Raw genomic sequence first — 7,671 nt, 5'->3', positions numbered from 1 at the left:
CACCCACAAGTCTTTTATAAAAACCCAAATGTTGTATATGACATGGGACTCACTCTTAAATTGCGAATTACATTTAACCCTCTTCCCAAAGTTCTAAACTCAAGGACGAGAAACAGTAAAGTGATTTTGCTGTTCAGCTCAAGATTTTAAAAACATAATAACTGTACTTTTTAGATAGTCAGGACTTAGTGAACCATTGAAAGTGACCCAGTTCATTGAGCAGAGCTGAACAGATGGAATTCCAGCCCCGCCATGCTTGAGCGACTGTCTGAACAATACAAAATCTTCTTTCAAAACCCTCTCCACCAAGCTTCCTGTCTCCTACACATAACATTTTGGGATGTTCTGATCACTTTTCAGTTCATTTCACCACGTCTCGGGTAGAGCAGTCGACAGACTCTTAGCATTGAGCTATTTTGGGAGTTTTTTCATTAGGGCTTTTAATACTGTTCCTGTTCTGTTCCAGATTTTAAAATAAAATCCTGTAGAATGTTCTCTGTTCACTGGAAAAAGTCTCACCATGCTCTAGCCCCAAAAATACGAGTTATTTTCCTTTCTTCTTTCAACTTGCCTGCTACGAAACAGTGACAAAACATATTCGATGTATTTGCCATTTTCAGCAAGCCCTCTCCTTTTCACAGGCTAAACAAATGACAAACTTCCCCTCATGTTTTTGTTAACCTTTTAATTGGCTTTTTGTCTATTATATTAATCAGTTTCTACAAGATTGTTTCTACTTAGGGAAATAACAAAGAAAAAAAATGTCATTTCTAATCTAAAATATTTCATTAAAATATCTGCAGGTATATTCCTCATATTTTAAACAATATTCTTACATGTTTACCAAAATTTGTGAGCAGCTTGGATTGCCCCATAAAACATATGTTCACTGAATTTAATATTTGACCCCATCTCATGTTGTTTTCATTAAAATTTTAATAAATGTTTCTAGAGTTGGAGCAGAGTGTGATGCTTTTTTAAAATGAAGTGATTTTTAAATAAGTTCAATGTTTGCTGAAAAAGTAACTGTTAAGGAGAAACTCAGTCTTTTCATTTTAGAAGGGGTTGAAATTTTAAAAGACTTTTTTTATTTGCTTTAAAAATTTTATTTCATAAATGTAAGATTACAAGAAAAAAATGGAAAAGAATTTTAAAAGGAAATTAAAGAGGTGCAAATAAAGATATTTGGGGTTTATTGTAATTGTTGCTAATAAATTGGAAGCAAGTTTTTCTATTTCATCGGGGAGAAAATAATTTTTCTCATAGTCCTAATTTAGAAACCTGAAACAAAGGTTAAAATGGAAATATGCCTTATACTGTTCCTCTTCTTCTGTGAATGTATAGCAGAAGACCTCTCAGCAGTCAGGGTGATCTGGATCCTCAGATGATACCCACCACTTTAAAGCTGAAAACACAGACATGCTGAGCCTAGGAATAGTTGTTCACACACATGTAGAGAGCAAATAAATTGCCTTATAATTACAGTGCAAGTGAGAGTCAAATTACATTTCTACAATCTTTTATGAGAAATCATAGAAAAGGTCAAAAAAGTTACATTAAGATTCAAACAACTTCGTTGGTTTCCCTATCAAAACGTGCTTTCAGAAAGATAGTTTATCAGAGTTCTCACTCTTCCCTGATAAATTTCCCCATCAAACAATACAAAAGCAGTGGCAGCTTATCAAAAGACTGCAGCCAAAGAAAATCAAAACTTGCTTTGGTCTTAAGCAGCTCAACTGAATTATCATGGCGCTTATATTGCCTTCCTTGACTGCCCATTGAATGGTCATCATGGGATCTCACCCCAGCTCTGCATGGCCTGCCCAGCTCCCTCACTTGACAGTGTTCTCAGATCAGCATCTCCAAGAGACATGGCCACCCCACAGCTGCTAAGCAGAAACCACCAGCACTGGCTGTGGGCTGGCTGCCACAGTGGGAAGATGAGGGGGAAATATGTGGAAGGTATGGATAAATGTGGGTGGAAAGCTGCCATAACATCCTATGAAATCAGAGCAAAGAAGACAAATGGAAAACTTTGTGTAAGGTATTGATTTAATAAGAGAGAGCTAAGCGTGGCAGATAGAGACCTCCTCTGCAAATGCTCCTAACAGCAAACAGTGCAGTGCTCTGGTGTCCATAGGCTGACAAGAATTGAGCTTGGATGAGGCAAGCTTCAAGCTAAGTGCAGGAAGTTGTGCATTGAAAATCTGCAAGGCTTTAATCCTCCTGCATGCCTGAATAGCTTAGAAAACTGGCTCTATTTTAGATTCATTTTTAAATGCCCTTAGCAATCTCTTCAATTCTCTTCGTTAGAAAAGCCTTGCTGTTTGTATCTTTGATAGTAAACTGGGAGTAATTGATTAGATATGATTTCGTAGGAGAAGGATCCTGCATACTCGTACACCAGAGGGTGTTTATGAATAAACAGATTGCTGGTGCCATACAGCTTGGACATACCAGAACTATTAGCTGTGGCACAGACAGAGAAACACTCACACAGCTGTGCAAAGCAAAGGTCTTCTGAAATAATCTGAAATAGTGAGGTAACTGAATCCCAAAAAAGGGAGCAAAGACCAGACAGGTCCAGAACAGGATTGGGTGGCTGGTTAGGAGAATGCAGATCATGTGGTATAGGAGACTAGAAGGTATTCATCTCTGTAAAAACCAAAGCCTCCCTGTATCCACTGTGGAAAAAAAAAAAAAAAAAAAAGATAAACACTGGGATAGAGAAAAGCTGTTTAGCCTAAAGGACAGTATTCAGAAGCACACATGGGTATAGGCTGGTCAGGAGCATTCCTGGCCAACTGGAAGGTCATTCTGACCCACTGGATAAAGGCCACTGCCTTTGTGCTGGAGCAAGCAAGGCCACGCAGAGCTCCATGAGTTTGTCTGGCACAGCTTCACACAAGGAGAGACTGCCTGACCCAGGAGGCCTTCCACCCCAGTCCCTGAATAAAGATGTGTACAGCTGTAGCTGGCATTTGGCATTTCTCCCAGTGGAGAAGTCTAGAAGAAAGACAAAATCTTCTCTCTCTTCCACATTGGCTGGGTGGCTCAGCAGAGGCGATGCAGACCAGGTTTTGATTCTATCCCTGCTATATCCTTGCAGAAGACAAAGGGCTTCTCACCTGCATTGTACTTACTGTTTTTTTATTAGAACAGGTCTCTGAAGTCTGTCAATATGGTAATGAGAGATAGTTTAGATACCTGTAACCTAATTAACCCCAGTACCAATAACAGTTGCTAACAACCATGACTAAGTCCTTGACATATGAGTAAGCTCCTAGCCTCCTGAAAAGGTTTTAATCAGCTTGTGTGAGCATCTCCTTGTCCTGCTCCACATTCTGTGTGCAGGGCGAGGTCACAGCCAACTCTGCTGCATGCAGGTGGCTGCAGCCACATCTGTGCTGCACCATTCACACAACCCGGCCAGCAGCCCCTCCTCAAACAAGCACTTGGTGCTGAGTCAGGAGCACATCTGCCCTTTTTGGGTATTGGTAGGGATACCTACCTCCTGTCTGAACCAAGAAGGGAAATGAAATGTAATGAGCTTATTGACTGTTAAAGCTGGTAACTCATAGGAGAGGAATGCTCCTCTGGTGGCTGTCAGCTCAGACTGCAAACACAGAAGGATGCTCAGGTGGCTGGGTGAGACTTGCATTCACTCCTTGAACCCACCAAGTGCTCCTGTGTGGGGCACTCAGATTTGCAAGCACCAGGGGAGTAACACCACAGCCCGGTGGTAGGTAAGGATCACATTGGTTTGTAACACACACAGCTCTGAGGCAAAGTTGAGAGTGATGTGCCCAGCTGGGATACCCAGAGGCTGGGCTGCTTGACTGCACCCTTGGTGCTTTGTTTTCTCTCCTATCTGAACCAGGATGCTTGATAACAGACTGTCCTCGCTGCAGTGGGACCCTGTGGTCCGGAAGGTGAGGTATCACCTCCGTTATGCTTTACCCGTCAGACAGAAGGAAGGGATGCATTGCAGACCATCCCCATCCAGAGTTCCTACCCACTTTCTTGAGGCGATAACCTTTGCCAAGCCTCTGTCCAAGCCACAGTGGTATCCATTTAACTGATGGAGAGAAGCAAAAAGCAGTTTGCTTGGTCAAGGACAAGGAGAAACCATCCCCAGTATATAAATGCTGGCATGAACCTAGTAAGTGTTATAATTAGGTGGCATTAATTAATGCCGGAAAATACTGTCATGTCTTATAGCAAGCCTTTGGGTAAAAGACAGGAGCAGAATACCTATCCTTAAAAAATTCCATGTCTATTTTCTTGTTTTACTAGTAGGGATTTTTAATCAGTTGAATGAACTTGTATGTACTAGTTAACTTTGCTGGAGTTTAGTGGTTGTATTTAAAGCAGATTTTATCCTAGAATGATATTAATTTGATAGGATCCCTGATCTGTAAAACCATTGGTTATCTTGGTCTCTCCTGATAAGAAAAAAAAGTGCCGAGGGTTTCCAGTTGGTGAGCACATTTGGGCAGAATCTTTCACACGTCACAAATTGCAGATGGGAGGCAGTGATCTCGAACATGCAGTCACATTGCGTGACCATCTGACACCTTCCATTTAGAAAAATAATACTTTCCTCACAGCATACGCTCCCTGCTGCAACCAGCACCAAAAATTATGCCTGGGAGAGCTGTTCCTCCTAGACTAAGGTCTTAAATATTTCTTAGGCTGCTTTTAAAAGATTCATGCAGCAGCACCACCTCACTCACATCCTGCTAAACCACAGAAAATACTGAAATTCTTCCCCAGACGGTGTTAATCACAAAATAGCTGAAAAGAACAAAAGGGGGAAAAAGACAGCAGGAAAATTATATACTCACACTGGCGAGGTGAACAATGGAAGGCTCCTGTTGTATGTGTAATTCAAACATGCCCATGTAAAACACCGCATGGAGATATTTCCTACTGCTACCAGTTCCTCAGCTGCAGAAAATCCCACAGTTGTGGGGAAGTTCAGCTCTCAGGCACCCTGCTTTGTGCATAATTCCTTTTGACAATGTTGTGTATTGACACTCATTCATTTGAAATAGTAATGACCATTTCAGGGTGTCCTTTGCTATATATTGAGGTGTCAGTAGTGATAAAAAAATATTTAATGTGCAAGGACATAGCCATGTGAATTCAAAGGCTGACATCCCGTGTTAGCTTATTGTGTCCTGCTAGTTACCATGTTCCAGGAAATACAGAGAATAAAAATAAACCTACGTGCATTCTTTCTACCCAAAATACAAGACTATCGTGGATGACATTTTTTAACCCGTGAAATTATCAGCAGCAGGCTGATGTGACCCAAAGCAGGAGGCAGCTCCTGCCGTCCTATCTGACCTTACCAAGTATAGCCGTCTTAAAGACCGGTCCATGTTTTCCCATTCACCTGCCAAGGAGTGTCCCAGCAGCCAGACCAGCCCAGCGCTTCATTGTTGCAGTGCACCATCCTCCCCACCCACAGCCTCACCGCTGCGGGTCTGCCAAGTGCAGCACCCTGCACACCCCAGCAGGGTTCAGCCTGCACCCAGCACCCTGGCATACCCCACCATCCCTGAGAGTTTTTTAGTGACAGTATTGTTCCACTGTAACTTTCTGCCTGCCAGGGCTGACCTGAGCCCACTGAGCAGTGTTACAAATGCCTATCATCCACAGATAGCAATTAGTGTTTGTGACTCTGGGCCAAGCTTGAACTCATGAAACAGAAGAAAAAAAGTTCCATCTTCTTCTCTGTTCTCTGGCACAGCCTTTCAACACCCCAGCTCCTGGACTGGCTGCCACCCTCTTTGAAAGCCAAACTGTGTAAAGACTCCATGCTGCTTCCACAAGACACACACAATATCTGGGCACCATGTTACCCCTTCCCTTACCCCAGCTGAGCTCATGGGATGGCAGATGAGAAAGTCTAGTCCTCTCTAGTGGGAGAGCCGTGTGCTGCACCTCTAGTGTTTTGCTGTGCAGGTGGGACATCTGCTGTGAAGGTGGGACAGGTAAAGCTGCGCACAGTGTGCAGATGGGACATATGGACCAGAACCCATGGTCTATAGAAGTCCCTTACATCAGGCAAGGACAACAGAGAAGCACTGGTTCAGAGCAGAGAGCCAAATTTGAAGTGGGGGAGCTGTGCAGGTGCATAACGACTCCTCCATTCCTTGCCAAGGATGTTCACACCACTGGTGAGGTTACTGCCAGAGTATCTCTGTGCTTATTCTGTGTTACTGGCTGCCTCCTAGCCTGACTATTATCTCCCCCACTAACTTGCATGTTCACCGCACTGATTAATCCATCCTTCTCACAGAGCAGGGGATGCAATTTTAGGATGCTGTGGGACTGACCAAAAGGTCTATAAGACAATATTTTTCCCTTGGGGCCGAAAGTGTCAGATGTAATGTATCTCACTCTTGGGACATCTTAATCAAACATTCAATGGTTTGTTTTCAGAGTTTGCGGGTACCTATTGAGATCACCTCAGCCCACGACTGCTGCCTAGTGAGGATTACAAGCCTCAGGTTCAGATCCTAAAAGCGAAAGAGATCAAGAATTCTCCCAGTGATTCTAATGTTTGTCAGAGGAAAAGAAGACCTTATGTCTTCTCAGAATGAGCCTTTCCCAGCCTCATGGCTGATGTCTTCCTTTGCAGGAAGGCTCCGTCTGAACCCTCTTTGTAGGTCAGGGCAGCCTATATTACTCTGGGGCAGGAGGATACCTGAAAACCAGACTTAGCCCTCTTGAACCCTGCATTTTTGACCCATTCCCTTAAAAGCTGTGACTTGCTGCCTGTATCTCATCCTTGTGTCTGCCAGGCGTCATTGCTGTGTCTGGATCAGCAAGACAGAGCCAACTGGTGAACTTGTCTCATTATCTCCTTGCCGAAAACTTACAAACCGTTACTTATTCTTGGATACTTGTAGTATTTATGTTTTTCCTACCCAGAAGATTAGCTCAGGCATAGCAGAGCTCAGAATACAAACCCATCTCTTGGCATTATCTTAACCTGGGCTGGCTGTCATTTTACAGTAGTTGCACAAAAAGAGTAACTAGCAACAACACTTACAAATCACAGATTATATTGTATTGGTTTAGCTCATATTGTTTGCCTTAAATTTATATTGTGCTTTAAATGCTAGCCATTAAAATTATTAGGGCAAGGTTTGCCCTCAGTTTACAGTCTCTCTCCCCAACAGCTCATAAGAGAAGCAGTGGTCCTGGTCTCTCTTTATTTTGTGCTGTAGAAGTCACAGAGAGTATCCAGAGAGTCATAACACAGCCTGGAGCTATTTCACTTTTTCACTTCCAGATGACATTTGTGATTGGAAATCCAGGTACAGAACTAGGGAATGGGCTTTAGAAAGCGCCATTTCATTTGCTCCACCTTCTCACCCCCTCAATCCCCATCCCAAATCCGTGGCATATCTCTGGGTATAGTGATGCAAAAGGGAACAGGGATTAAAAAGACCCAACTTGCCTTTGGCAATAGATTCTTTGGGGTGGCTATCTCAGCCTAAGGAGGACCTTTCCTTTTCTAGGAGACCTCTTCATTAATGTATTCTTTTTGACTGTCATTATTCTCTCTCATGTCTTGCTTTGCATTTTTCTAGACTGTCCTCACATTTCCTGTAAAACATAGTTTTTAAATAGCTTCAGTCATGCATACAGAAC

The sequence above is a fragment of the Meleagris gallopavo genome, chromosome 3 (genome assembly GCF_905368555.1).
Source record: "Meleagris gallopavo chromosome 3, MGAL_WU_HG_1.1, whole genome shotgun sequence".
Lineage (NCBI taxonomy): Eukaryota > Metazoa > Chordata > Aves > Galliformes > Phasianidae > Meleagris > Meleagris gallopavo.
Note: the sequence above shows the minus strand (reverse complement) of the source record.